This window comes from Oncorhynchus clarkii, unplaced genomic scaffold, assembly GCF_045791955.1.
Source record: "Oncorhynchus clarkii lewisi isolate Uvic-CL-2024 unplaced genomic scaffold, UVic_Ocla_1.0 unplaced_contig_686_pilon_pilon, whole genome shotgun sequence".
Taxonomy (NCBI): domain Eukaryota; kingdom Metazoa; phylum Chordata; class Actinopteri; order Salmoniformes; family Salmonidae; genus Oncorhynchus; species Oncorhynchus clarkii.
The window spans coordinates 1-15,689 of NW_027260849.1; positions in this window are offsets into that span (position 1 = coordinate 1).

The following is a 15,689-nucleotide window of genomic DNA, read 5'->3' on the forward strand; positions in this document are numbered from 1 at the left end:
GGCTTGACCTCCTCCAGAGTAATGTAATAATGGCTTGACCTCCTCCAGAGTAATGTAATAATGGCTTGACCTCCTCCAGAGTAATGTAATAATGGCTTGACCTCCTTCAGAGTAATGTAATAATGGCTTGACCTCCTTCAGAGTAATGTAATAATGGCTTGACCTCCTACAGAGTAATGTAGTAATGGCTTGACCTCCTCCAGAGTAATGTAATAATGGCTTGACCTCCTCCAGAGTAATGTAATAATGGCTTGACCTCCTCCAGAGTGATGTAATAATGGCTTGACCTCCTCCAGAGTGATGTAATAATGGCTTGACCTCCTCCAGAGTGATGTAATAATGGCTTGACCTCCTCCAGAGTGATGTAATAATGGCTTGACCTCCTCCAGAGTAATGTAATAGTGGCTTGACCTCCTCCAGAGTAATGTAATAATGGCTTGACCTCCTCCAGAGTAATGTAATAATGGCTTGACCTCCTCCAGAGTAATGTAATAATGGCTTGACCTCCTCCAGAGTAATGTAATAGTGGCTTGACCTCCTCCAGAGTAATGTAATAATGGCTTGACCTCCTCCAGAGTAATGTAATAATAGCTTGACCTCCTCCAGAGTGATGTAATAGTGGCTTGACCTCCTACAGAGTGATGTAATAGTGGCTTGACCTCCTCCAGAGTGATGTAATAATGTCTTGACCTCCTCCAGAGTAATGTAATAATGGCTTGACCTCCTCAAGAGTAATGTAATAGAAGCCAGGCTTCCCCAAAACATTTACCAAGAAAAAAATAATTAAACATAAAATAATTTAACTTTCATAAAATAATTTAACTGTCTCTTTGTGTTTTCATAGTTTTCCTTCAATTCAGAAGAGGCTGAATGTATCTCACCGGAGAAATCATCCGAGCCAGTGAAACAGCGCCCCTCTGCCTCTATATATGTAGCCATCTATCCGATGCTGTCTGGTCAAAAAGAGTATGATATTGTTGCCGCCTGTAGCATTGAATGCAAGGGAAGCCAGCGAGCATTTGACCTCTAATGATACAAATAAAAGAGTAGCCAATAATAGCCAATCAGCGTTGAGTTAAACTGAGGGAGCACAACTGTGATTGGTCCTGGCACACCAAAAAAAGCATCAAGGGAAGCCAGCTTGGATTTAGCTTCTCACCAATCACATCACATCGAGAACAAAATGTAATTGACAGAAAAAAATGTAATTGTTGCATCTTGTTGTGTTGTCCTCTGATGGCTAGCGAGCTAGCTAAAATTGTCCCTTTCCTAAATTAGCCATGGATGGAGATAGGGATTTAGACTTGCGGTTTTACTTAATTGTCCGTACTGGCCAAGGATTATAAAGGCGATTCTGATCCAACCATTAATTCATACATTGTGCCCCTGGCCTGAGAGGATGGAAGTTCAATATGTAGCTAGATGTAGAAGGCTAATGTTAACTAGCTAACATTGCCCATGAATGGAAGTTACGCTAGCGAGCAAACATTTTAGCCAGGTAGCCTAGGTACAACCATAGACACAGCCACATATATAGATACAGCTACAACCATAGATACAGCTACAACCATAGGCACAACCACAACCATAGATACAGCTACAATCATAGACACAGCTACAACCATAGGCACAACCACAACCATAGATACAGCTACAATCATAGACACAGCTATAACAATAGACATAACCACAACCATAGATACAGCTACAACCAGAGACACAGCCACATATATAGATACAGCTATAACCATAGACACAACCACAACCATAGATACAGCCACAGATATAGATACAGCCACAGATATAGATACAGCTATAACCATAGACATAACCACAACCATAGATACAGCTACAACCATAGACATAACCACAGCCATAGATACAGCTACAACCATAGACACAGCTACAACCATAGACACAACCACAACCATAGATACAGCTACAACCACAGACACAACCAAAGATACAGCTACAACCATAGACACAGCTACAACAATAGATACAGCTACAACCATAGACACAGCTACAACCATAGATACAGCTACAACCATAGACACAGCTACAATAGATACAGCTACCATAGATACAGCTACAACCATAGATACAGCTACAATAGATACAGCTACCATAGATACAGCTACAACCATAGACATAACCACAACCATAGATACAGCTACAACCATAGACACAACCACAACCATAGATACAGCTAGAACCATAGATACAGCTACAACCATAGACACAACCACAGCCAAAGACACAGCTACAACCATAGATACAGCGACAACCATAGACACAACCATAGATATAGCCACAGATATACATACATCTACAACTATAGATACAGCTACAACCATAGACACAGCCACAGATATAGATACAGCTATAACCATAGATACAGCTATAACCATAGATACAGCTACAACCATAGATACAGCTACAACCATAGATACAGCTACAACCATAGATACAGCTACAACCATAGACACAGCTACAACCATAGACACAGCCACAACCATAGATACAGCTACAACCATAGACACAACCACAACCATAGATACATCTACAACCATAGACACAGCTACAGATACAGCTTCAACCATAGATACATCTACAACCATAGATGCATCTACAGATACAGCTTCAACCATAGATACATCTACAACCATAGATACATCTACAACCGTAGACACAGCTACAGATACAGCTTCAACCATGGATACATCAACAGACACATCTTCAACCATAGACACATCTACAGACACAGCTTCAACCATAGATACATCTACAGACACAGCTTCAACCATAGATACATCTACAGCCATATTTAACCCTTATTTTACCAGGTAAAATGACTGGGACCATATTCTCATTTACAGCAACAACCTGGGGAATAGTTACAGGGGAGAGGAGGGGGATGAATGAGCCAATTGTAAGATGGGGATTATTAGGTGGCCATGATGATATGAGGACTAGATTGGGAATTTAGCAAGGACACTAGGGTAAACACACCTACTCTTACAATAAATGCCATGGAATCTTTAGTGACTACAGAGAATCTAGACACACGTTTAACGTCCCATCCAAAAGACAATGCCCTACACAGGGTAATGTCCTCAATCACTGCCCTGGGGCATTGGGATATTGTTTTAGACCAGAGGAAAGGGTGCCTCCTATTGGCCCTCCAACATCACCTGGTCTCCCATCCAAGGACTGACCAGGAAAAAACCTGCTCAGCTTCAGAAGCAAGCCAGCAGTGGGATGCAGTGTGGTATGATGCTGGCTAACCATACACGTAGATGCAGCTACAGCCATAGATATAGCTACAACCGCAGCCAAAGCTACAGCCAGCCAAAGCCACAGCCAGCCAAAGCCAAAGCCACAGCCAGCCAAAGCCACAGCCAGCCAAAGCCACAGCCAGCCAAAGCCACAGCCAGCCAAAGCTACAGCCAGCCAAAGCCACAGCCAGCCAAAGCTATAGCCAGCCAAAGCTACAGCTAGCCAAAGCCACAGCCAGTCAAAGCCACAGACACAGTCCTCCCACTTACAGTCTAACAGTCACGCAGACTGATTACATGGTCGGCCTTGTCTGCTGGTGACATTTCCTGGCCTGCAACGAATGGCTGATGCGAGGCAATCTATGTTTCCATGGAGACCAGCGAGTTGCAGTTGGGTTTAGATGTGCGTGGGGAGCAGAGGGAGCTGATGGAAAGGCCTAGAGGGCCCAGAGGTTTCCACACCACATCTGCGGTCCCACCTGAGCATGATAAGTGGTTCACTCTCCAAACAGGAGTGCATAATTGCAGCGATATTGAATGGATTTAGTTGAATCGCCAAGGCAACCTGAGTCGAGGTTTCGGACTCAGAGAAATCTCACCTCCCTTGCAGCAATATCTCCTTGCTGGCAACCAGGTCAGGTTTCATGATATATTACAAAGGGGACAATATTGGGTTGAGTGTTGAGTGTGTGTGAGTGTGTGTGTGTGGGTGTGGAGGGGGGGGGGCATGCGTGAGACATGGTTGGCTAACCTGCTGCATTCACAACAGCATTGGTGTTCTTATTATCTAACTGTGTATAGATGTTCTGATTGACCCCTGCTTATAGAGGTTCTGATTGACCCCTGTATATAGAGGTTCTGATAGGCCCCTGTGTATAGAGGTTCTGATTGACCCCTGTGTATAGAGGTTCTGATAGACCCCTGTGTATAGAGGTTCTGATAGACACCGGTGTGTAGAGGTTCTGATTGACCCCTGTGTATAGAGGTTCTGATTGACCCCTGTGTATGGAGGTTCTGATTGACCCATGTGTATAGAGGTTCTGATTGACCCCTGTGTATAGAGGTTCTGATTGACCCCTGTCTATGATGGTTTTGGTCCTGAATCAGCAGGGATGCTTTCCCTGTTAGAACGGGTGCTGATATGTAACCATGGCAACAGGGCCAACTTCTAGCTTCAATCACTCTTCAAAAGGTCACATCTGCATGTTTAATAAAGATTAACACACACACACTGCACTTACACACTCATGCACCCACCCACCCACGCACACACGCATGTACGAACACACACACAAACGTACACAGACACAGGCAAACACACACACACACTTACGATGCTAAGCTTCCTCTCTACTTTGACTCCTTTCTTTAAAGAAATTGCTCAATTGCATCATAATTATGCAATAATAAAAGCAAAGAGAATCTACCATCTAATGAATTTTACTGGGAAATCAGCTCAACTAGGAAATGCATAGATATCTGTGGCAGGACATATATTATGCTAAACGATTCATCAGAAACAGATGCTCTGTGTATTTTTGAACAGAACTCTCCATATATCCGTATTAATTAACATTTAAACACTTAAGAAGACACATCAAGGTCATTTAATTAATTAATTCCACTCCTTTCATTCGCCTTCCAAAGATTTGAGACCTCAGATATCTAACAGATGCTAAGCTACTATAAAAGTACTTTTTTGCCCAGCTACCTTAGCAACAGTGACAGGGCGGGCTTGGCGGAATTCATTTGCAGTGTTGACACTTCTATTACAGCTTGGAGAGGTGTTCCATCTTCCAATGTGTTATTGTCAACTCTCAATCGTGCCTCCACTCAAACAATAGGAGTTGGTGTGAAGGGTGAAGGTGTGTGTGACTGATAAAGGGAGCGGTATTCAGCATGTGTGTGTGTGTGTGTGTGTGTGTACCTAGAGGAACGACACAGTGAAGAGATCCATCACAGTTTAAAGGATTAGTCATCTCTGGCCAGGACACCAGGCTCCATCTCAAATGGTATCCTATTGTAGAACACTACTTTTGACCGAGGCCCATAGGGCTCAGGTCAAAAGTAGTGCACTTTATTAGGGAATAGGGTGCCATATGGGACGCAGCACCACAACACCACAAGGACCAGGAACAGGATTGGGAAACAATGGTCTAGGCTCTAGGGGATAGATGTGCTGCTGTTGGGTGAACAGTTTCCAAATGTATTTACATCAGGATATTGTCAATCAAAGGCAATAACAAACATAATGTTAAATTACTATAGTACAAAGTACAACTGTTTCTATTGAGAGATTACTGTCCCAAACCTTGACTACTAAATTTCATGTTTGAAAGTAAATGTTTTTTATTTTATTTCAATAGAACATCTTAAGTTGTTTATTTATGACATTGAAAGATACTGATCTAATTAGTAGTTTTGTTTATATAGAAGAAGTCTCTGTCACTACACCCACTTTAAAAGAGTGTAGTGTGAACATGGCTTAAGCAACAACCCTACAGACATCACCAGGTGATGGGATGCACCCTTCTTCACTATGGACACATGGTGAGTAGTCTGTCTGCAAACACTATGGACACATGGTGAGTAGTCTGTCTGCAAACACTATGGACACATGGTGAGTAGTCTGTCTGCAAACACTATGGACACATGGTGAGTAGTCTGTCTGCAAACACTATGGACACATGGTGAGTAGTCTGTCTGCAAACACTATGGACACATGGTGAGTAGTCTGTCTGCAAACACTATGGACACATGGTGAGTAGTCTGTCTGCAAACACTATGGACACATGGTGAGTAGTCTGTCTGCAAACACTATGGACACATGGTGAGTAGTCTGTCTGCAAACACTATGGACACATGGTGAGTAGTCTGTCTGCAAACACTATGGACACATGGTGAGTAGTCTGTCTGCAAACACTTTGGAGAAAATTTGTGAGCAAGTTGGTCAGTCTTTGTGTATTTGTAAGAAGTGTCACTACCGAACATTTAATATATAAAAAAATATGAAGAAGACAATGCTCTCTGATCATTGGCTGGTCACTCCCAACCCATAGGAATCCCTGTCCAGTTGACAACTTTTAAATTGTGGAAGCCCTCAATGGCAACATCTATACCAAAACAAGTTATTTTTCATTTGGAGTCCTTTGTTTATTTCTGTGATTGACACTTGACACCAAAACTCCTGTTATTTTGCCTAAATAAAAATAAGGTGAACTGATAATTTAAACATCTAACAACATAATTAATTTGATGCGTAAGCGATTCAGTCAATCAACAAGTTTCAGATTCATACAATCAACATTGAACATTTTCCAGAGAACAATAGATATTATATTTTCTCTACATTCAATTGAAAATATTTTGAAAATCAGTTTAAAATCCTGTTTTTACTGAATAGAGTAATCTGGTATGCAAATACAATTTCCAAAATGTATCTGTAATAGAAGGTTCATCAGAATGATCACTACTGTCCATGGTTCTCCCTTCACTGCAACTTATAACTAAGTTTCAGAAGTGACACATTTAGTGGGGAGGTAAGGAATTCAGCTAAGCATTTCAAATATGCAATATAAAGTGTGTGACTAGTGTATACTATATGTCTACCTGACATGTGTTGGAAGGCATGTGTGCTGAAAGTTTGGGAGAAGTAGAATACAAAATGTTTCTACACCCAATATACACCACTTCTGTAGAATGACCCCATATAGGGAATAGGCTGTCATTCTGACTGGAAAACACAGCCTTTCTGACAGGTAACAGAAGACAGAAGATCACTGCAGAGGGAACAGCTTACCCTGTCGGTAGACATGCTGGAGTTGATCATTAGGCAGGAGGAATAAACAGTCTTCGACTTCACACGGTTTTCAGGCATGGAGTGTGTGTGTGCATAAGCGTGCATGTGTGCGTATGATTCTGTGTGTGTGTGTGTGTGTGTGTGTGTGTGTGTGACATCATGTATGTCATCTCTATAGGCCCTGTAATGCATGCACTCGAACGCACCTAAACACTATAGAGGGGACTGCATAGTGTGTGTGTGTGTACGTGTGTATGTGTGTGTGCGTGTGCATGTGCATGTGCATGCATGTGTGCTTATGCTAGTGTGCTAAAACAATGTGTGCATCTGAAATGGCACCCTATTCCAGGGCCCTAGTCAAAAGCAGTGCACTATATAGGGAATACCATGATATTTGAGACACAAACCTCCACCTATCCATGCCTGTTCACCTGCCTGGGCTACTGAGCTGAAGCTGAAGCATACACAAACAAGCTACCTGTTACACATTCCATGGACACACATGAAATATGAATGTTCATGGGATGGTTCCTTTACTGAACAGTTGACTATAAATGCCAGCATATTGCCTGCTCAGTATTCTACTGGGGATGTCTCTGGCATTCGTATTACCTAACTCCTACACTCTAAAAAGAAAAGGTTCCTGGAAGATCTTTTAGGGGTTCTTCAAATTGAAGCTGTGGAGGATCCTCTATAAATACCTCGAAGAACCCTTTTCTTCAAAGAACCCCCTTTAATTATTATTATTATTAATCAGCATAACAAGAACGCAATCTTTTGTTTGTTCATGTTTATTATCATTTTAGTGGCAAAGCAGAAGTCAAACATCTAAATATGAGATAAACTCTCAGCAGAGCTTCAAGTTCAATCAGTATATCCTCTGGCGTGTTAATGTGTTGATGACCTTCGTCTCCGTAGCCAGAATGATTTTGCAGTGCATGGTGATTGAGCGGGGGGTGGGGGGTGGGTGGGGGGGGGGGGGGGGGGGGGGGGGGGGGGGGGGGGGGGTTGAAGTCTGTGAATAGAAACATATACAGATGATCAACAAAGCGTGCACCTGACAGTATTGGTTTTGTATTAAATGTGAATGAAAGAACTGTTCACTTTTTTACAACGGTTTTCATACACACACACCTTGTCCAGAGACCTCTGGGATCTTCATTGAAGAGGTCAGGGGGGAGGAAGATGGCTGCTGTGACTGAGTCCTATAATGTTTTAGAGAAACCATTAATACAAATTAGATGATAGTCTACATGTGATCTGCATAACATTATGCGACAAACCAAAACCAATTGTACATATGTGCCTCCTCGTCAGTATACCTGCAGACATCTGGGGCCAATGCAGCTGTAGCCTAAAACATATTCTTACCTCTTTGTTGATTGACATCTGTTGAATTGTGACCATTTTCTGTTTTAGAAATACTTTTAAAAGGGAGAAAGTGCCAAACATTGCCATTTTCACAAATATGGAAAATTTGATGTTATAATCATAAAACAATATACATTTAGTGTCAGTCTTCTAGTAGTGGGTTTGGAGTCAGGCCCAGAGAGCAGAGGGTTCGAATAATTGTATTTATTTCTGGTACAAACGGTCAAGCCAAAAACAGTAGGTGCATAAACTGACCGGCCCAAACACAGGACCCAAACACAGGACCCAAACAGTCTGGAGAAAATAAAATAGGAATGAACATCCACAAACTAACAGAGGAAGAATCCCACACAAACCTAGACGGGCCTAACAGGCTTAAATAGACATAACTCAAGAAATAAAATAAGGGACAGGTGCAACCAATAAGACCAAACGAACAGAAAAGGAAAACGGGATCGGTGGCGGCTAGTAGACCGGCGACGACGACCGCCGAGCGCCGCCCGAACAGGCAGGGGAGCCACCTTCATTGAGAGTCATGATATTTAGATCAAACAAGGCAGAAACCTCAAACTGAGGAGATGTAAAACATGTTCAGTTAAGTACCTGCACCTGCTGTTTTCTCCAATTCAAATCCAAAGTTAGGTTCCTGCAGGAACCTAGGAGGTTCCTCGACGATCCCCACCTCCTATGGGGTTCTTGGAAATACCTTTTAACGGGAATGTTTCAGTGGTACAAATCCTAAGGTTCTTCAGAGATCTTTGTTTATCCTTCATTTATCTATTTATAAAATAGCCATTATATGGTTGAGTGGAAGAAAATGAGAAGAGCCCTGGATAACAGCAACACATGCACTATCAGACGATAACATCATTCATCTACACTGAGCATTTCAACATAAGGGGTCTCACAAATGACACCCTATTCCCTGTACAGTGCACAACTTTTAACCAGAGCCCTTTGGGTCTTGGTCAAAAGTAGTGCACTATCAAAGTAGTGCACTATATAGAGAATGGTGCCATTTGAGACGTAATGACTGACAGTCCTATTCAGCTCAACCCGAGGTCCCCATCAACACTAACAATTCCCTCAGACAACTCATAAAGACAGAACAGTCTCTACTAAGAGGTACATTTGCATGATAATAATATTGTGTCAGTTGGAGCGGCAAAACCTTGGACCCGATATAGCTGAACTGCTCTTCTATTTGACTGACAGCTCTGTGTGTGTGTGTGTGTGTGTGTGTGTGTGTGTGTGTGTGTGTGTGTGTGTGGGTGTGTGTGTGTGTGTCACGGAAGGCTGGTAAGGGGAGGACAGATAATAATTATGGCTGGAATGGAGTCAATGGAAACCATGGAAACCGTGTGTTTGATAACATTCCATCAATTCCGTTCCAGCTATTACTATGACTCTGTCTTCCCTAATTAAGGTGCCACCAGCCACCTGTGGTGTGTGTGTGTGGTCCTCTTCTATCTGACTGACACCTCTGAGGCTCGAGGCTCTAACAGCTGCATGTTGCCTACTGTTGCATTATTCACATTATATTCATAGGTGTCACATAGAATTCAACTAACAGTGATGGCGAAGATGGCAATGCTGATACGTGTGTGTGTGTGTGTGTGTGTGTGTGTGTGTGTGTGTGTGTGTGTGTGTTTGCGTGTGCGTGCGTATGTGTGTGTGTGTGTGTGTGTGTGTGTGTGTGTGTGTGTGTGTGTGTGTGTGTGTGTGTGTGTGTGTGTGTTTGCATGTGTGTGTGTGTGTGTGTGTGTGTGTGTGTGTGTGTGTGTGTGTGTGTGTGTGTGTGTGTGTGTGTGTGTGTGTGTGTGTGTGTGTGTGTGTGTTTGCATGTGTGTGTGTGTGTGTGTGTGTGTGTGTGTGTGTGTGTGTGTGTGTGTGTGTGTGTGTGTGTGTGTGTGTGTGTGTGTGTGTGTGTGTGTGTGTGTGCGTGTGTGTGCGTGTACATGTATTTTATTTTGTAAATGTATTTTAACCTCATATTACCAGGTAACTTGACTGAGACACATTCTCATTTACAGCAATGACCTGTAGAAGAGTTACATGGGGAAGGAGAGGGGATTAATGAGCCAATTGGAAGTTGGGGTTGCCATTATGATATGAGGGTCAGATTGGGACCTCTCTAGGACCTCTCTAGGACCTCCCTAATCTCATTAGGCTCCTGGAATACTGGAATCATAATGATAGGAGTCTGAATGATCATGACTACCCATACCTCTTTCTCTCTCTAAAGCTTTATTGGAATGGAGAGTGTACTCTATCTTTCTCACTCTCTTTCTCTCTCTGTCTCTCCCTCTCCCTCTCTCTGTCCCTCTCTCTTGCTCGCGCTCTGTAGTCAATTCAATCTTTACAACTCAAAAGGCTTTATTGGCATGAAGAGTGCACTCTGTCTCTGTCTCTGTCTTAGTGTTATGAGAAGAGAAGCACCTGTGTAATCTAGGGCAGCCCCTGCTCTCTGCCAGCTCCTGTCTTTGTGGGCCAGGCAGGCAGCCTGCTTGGCATTGGCTGCTGTGATTGTGGTTGAGTCTGGGCCTTGACAAAGAGGCCCTGGGAGTCTGCCGCCTCAATTCAATTAAGCCCCTTAATGACGAAGGCTGGCTCAGGAGCTAGTGGGGAGAGCTGGCGCACTAGTTCGGCAGCGCCACGGGCCACGCACTAATCGCCTCAATGGTTATGCTAACAGGGAGAGAGGAGGGATGGGGGGGGGGGGGGCTGGTCACTTGGTGTGGCCATAAACCCCCACATTGGTGCCACAAAAGAGAGAAGATGATGAAGTGCAGGTTCGTGTAAGAATGCAAGAATGCACAGAAATGCAGTTTATAATGGTTGGCTGGGACCCCACTGTCAGGGGGAGGTGGGATATTTAAAAATACATCTCACAGAGGTTACTGCACATGCATGGAAACACGTTGCATTTAAGCACCCCCTACCTTACCTTTTCAACAAGCCGTCTGAGGTACAACGTTAAGCTGTGAATAAGGTCTATTCAATCCCCCGCTCTTCAACATCTCATTCTGCTCATGTCCTGTAAGACCCACACAATGCAGTTGGTATTCACTTAACAATGCAGACTTACTGAAACTTTGGAGTGGCAGTAGCCTCAAGGTTAGGTTACAGGCAGCCAGCCAAATAACAGAGTATACTTTATTTTCAACAACTTTTGAACATTGGTGAATTTTATATTTTTGCGTCATTGTAGGTCGGTATAAATTTGTATTGTATTCTTTCACAGTTTGACCATGAAAAGCTATGAGCTATGGGAGTTCACTCACAGCTGAATGTAAAGTCGTCCCTGAGAAGCGTAGCTACAATTGTTTTAATTTCATCTCTCATATGTTTCTTTTTTTGTCCTCCAGAGGGGTGTGACCTTTCTCAGTGTATGATCCATCATCTAATCAACTGTATTTCTGAAGCCCTTCTTACATCAGCAGATGACACAAAGTGCTTGTACAGAAACCCAGCCTAAAACCCCAAACAGCAAGAAACGCAGATGTAGAAGCACGGTGGCTAGGAAAAACTCCCTAGAAAGGCAGGAACCTAGGAAGGGTACATGGCCATTAAGGCCAGATCGTTCTTCAAGATGTTCAAACGTTCATAGATGACCAGCAGGGTCATTAGGGTTATCCATCCCACAGACCTAACTTTATAAAAGTCAGCTTTCAAAACAAAGTTACATTCTCCTGAATCAGCCAATGAATGAGCCAGGCCTAAGGTGAATGTTTGTCGGTTATTTCCAAGTCAGAACAAGTCAGAAAATTAATCTTCAGACAGATTGGCAGACAGAATGATGAACACTTGATGCTAAAGATTGACAGTGGATATCAATGAGACCAACCTGCATTCAAAGGTTCAATAAAAAATAATAATAGACAGACTGACAGACTTCCGGCTAACCTATAGATAGATAGAGATTAAATGAAACAAAACACCCACCATCAGCCGGTCTTGCCATCTGTCCCCAGCCAGAGAGGAGAGTTGTCCCCTGGACAGCTGCCTGGCCTGGCTGTACTGTAGCCCCAGCAGGCTGTGCAGTACCTGGCTCTCAGCCCCAACCTCCAGCCAAGCCCTGTCAGCAAGCATGGAGCTCCACACCAGCTGGAGGCCACAGGCATTAGTCTTGAACCTGTGGGGACAAAAGGAGAAAAGAGTTCAGTATCTTTGGTGCTGATATAGACTGGCCACTGTGCTGTCTGCTGCTTTAGGGAGGAGCTTGAGGCCAAGGGCTCAACTAGTATATCCAGATAACGATGCGGTTTAACGCTGGCCTCACACAGTGTAAACATTTCAAATATCTCCACCCGCCATTGCATTTATTTGGGTTGGGTTAGGGTTGGCTAACCCTACCTCTTTTCCTAACCTTAACCTACGTCTCTTTAAACCTCTTAAATGTAAAGTCCTATATTCAGGGACCCTTTTTGATTTGTTTTATTCAATTAAGTCTGGTATGAGAACGGTAGCCCCTATCTGCAAACGCAGGGTATCTGCTGAAAGCTGACTATATTGGCTATTCATTGATGCCTTCAAATCTTTGGTATGACTTACTACCATATATGGGCATACACATGTATAATGGCTGTGCCGATGACCTTATTTCAAGGTGGCTGCTACTTACATTACGGTTAGCGTTGTGAAGTATAAACTAAATTAACACGGAATACGTTGATTCACACCGAAAGCCGGGACTCCACAGATCATGAGGATATCTTATGTGTCTGCCTGTGACCTACCGTTATTCATCACCAGCCTCGAGAGTCAAAATGTTTATTTTACACACCGTTTTCACCAAACAGCAATAATCTTACAAGGTAAGCTTCCATTTGGTGTGTGTTTGAGCTATAGCTACATGGGTGGTATCAAATGAATCCTTAGGTTGGTAGGAACAAATACTGCATATTGCCAATATTATCTGATGATGTATGACTTAATGGCAACATCGAATGTCCACCGAGTGACTATATCTTTGCGCATCAAAAATATGATGTTGCCTGCTTACGCGCTGAGGCATCCATATCTCCTGTATGTCCCCCGACACCACCACAATGTTTGAGAGAGGTTGATGTTGTAGGAATTTAGTTTTTATAGTGAACAATAACTTTAAGGCACATCCAGTGTGCATAAACAGTGCAATTACCACATTAGCACACTTTGGAGATGTTGAAAGGACACCTGAATGTACCCTGGATACCCCAGAACACCACCACAATGTTTGAGTGAAGCTGATATGGTATAAATTGTGTTTTTATGCTGAACAAATAATATTTAGGGATTGCAAATATGTTATAGCACTGGAATTATCTAATGTTCATACATATGTCACTTTGGAGAGGTTTAGAGGGACACACCTGACACAACTTACTAAAACATCTGCCCATTTCTAATTGTTAGATGTATCAATCCCATTTACAGTGCCTTGCGAAAGTATTCGGCCCCCTTGAACTTTGCGACCTTTTGCCACATTTCAGGCTTCAAACATAAATATATATTATATGAAGAATCAACAACAAGTGGCACACAATCATGAAGTGGAACGACATTTATTGGATATTTCAAACTTTTTTAACAAATCAAAAACTGAAAAATTGGGTGTGCAAAATTATTAGTAGTTCTTATTTTCTGGATTTCGTTTTGTATTTTTGTCGATTGCTGAACATTTATCACTTGCTGTAAATAAAACACCTGACTTTACCTGGGAGACTGTTATCCAGCAGCTTCTTGCCATCTCCCTTGGCCTGAGCAAGTTTTCTCAATCCAAACCAGTCAAATGGGAGAAATACGCAGGAATCTGTATTCTGTGTGGGCAAAACATGTAGAAATGTGTGATGTTACACATCTCTCACTCTCGCTCTCTCTCCCTCTTGCTTTCTCTCTCTTTCTTTCACCCTCATCAAACTGGCTAAGGCTTTTTAGAATAGACGTTCAGCGAGGACATCTAGTGTTAGAGATACGTACATGCATTGATGCTCAGGGATTATCATATTGAATGATAATACATTAGAGATAACATAGATTATTCTCTACATGAGTTTGATCAGTAGCCCAGGCCTATGTGATGGAGATAAGTAGGCTGAAGAAAGAAGTGAAGAAGCAAGGCCACACCTTAAGGTGAATGTTCTTTCAGTAGATTAATAATTGTTTTCATATTTGGGGAACACTTTACTTGACGCCCAGCGTCATAACACGTTATGACTTTGTCATAACCATGTCATAATATGTCAAAACAGCTGATATGACTTGTCATAACCATGTCATAATATGTCAAAACAGCTGATGTGACTTGTCATAACCATGTCATAATATGTCAAAACAGCTGATATGACTTGTCATAACCATGTCATAATATGTCAAAACAGCTGATATGACTTGTCATAACCATGTCATAATATGTCAAAACAGCTGATATGACTTGTCATAACCATGTCATAATATGTCAAAACAGCTGATGTGACTTGTCATAACCATGTCATAATATGTCAAAACAGCTGATGTGACTTGTCATAACCATGTCATAATATGTCAAAACAGCTGATATGACTTGTCATAACCATGTCATAATATGTCAAAACAGCTGATATGACTTGTCATAACCATGTCATAATATGTCAAAACAGCTGATATGACTTGTCATAACCATGTCATAATATGTCAAAACAGCTGATATGACTTGTCATCATAACCTGTTATAACATGGACCTACAAAACTTACCACACAAGGCAAAACATTGCATTATACCATAGCCTACATGTCAACAGTATGTTTATGTTGTATATATATTAAATTATCATTGTAATTGCGGACACATTGATGTCAGACATGCACCTACCCTAAAGCTCTGTTGTGGATGACTGGGATGAATGCTGGAGCAGATTTCAGGAGCAGGTCAAGACACCCTCTTTCTGACTGATGACTGTTAAAAGGGCATGTACTGTATGTGATAGGCCTATCTGGCTTATATCATTATGATAGTCATAATCTTTTTTGACTGTCATAAAGTGTCTTCCTAGTCCAAGTAAAGTAACACAGGATGGTCATAAATCTCCATGACAGTGGCAGAAAATTATTTTAAATATGATGAAAAAAACCATGACTAATTTATTAATTACAACATCAACAAAGGATAAAAGAAACAAACTTTTAAACGAAATTACAACACCAACAAAGGATTTAAGAAACAAACTTAAACTAAATCAATTTTCTTTGCAGGGAAAAACTAATTTCTGGGTTTGTGGGT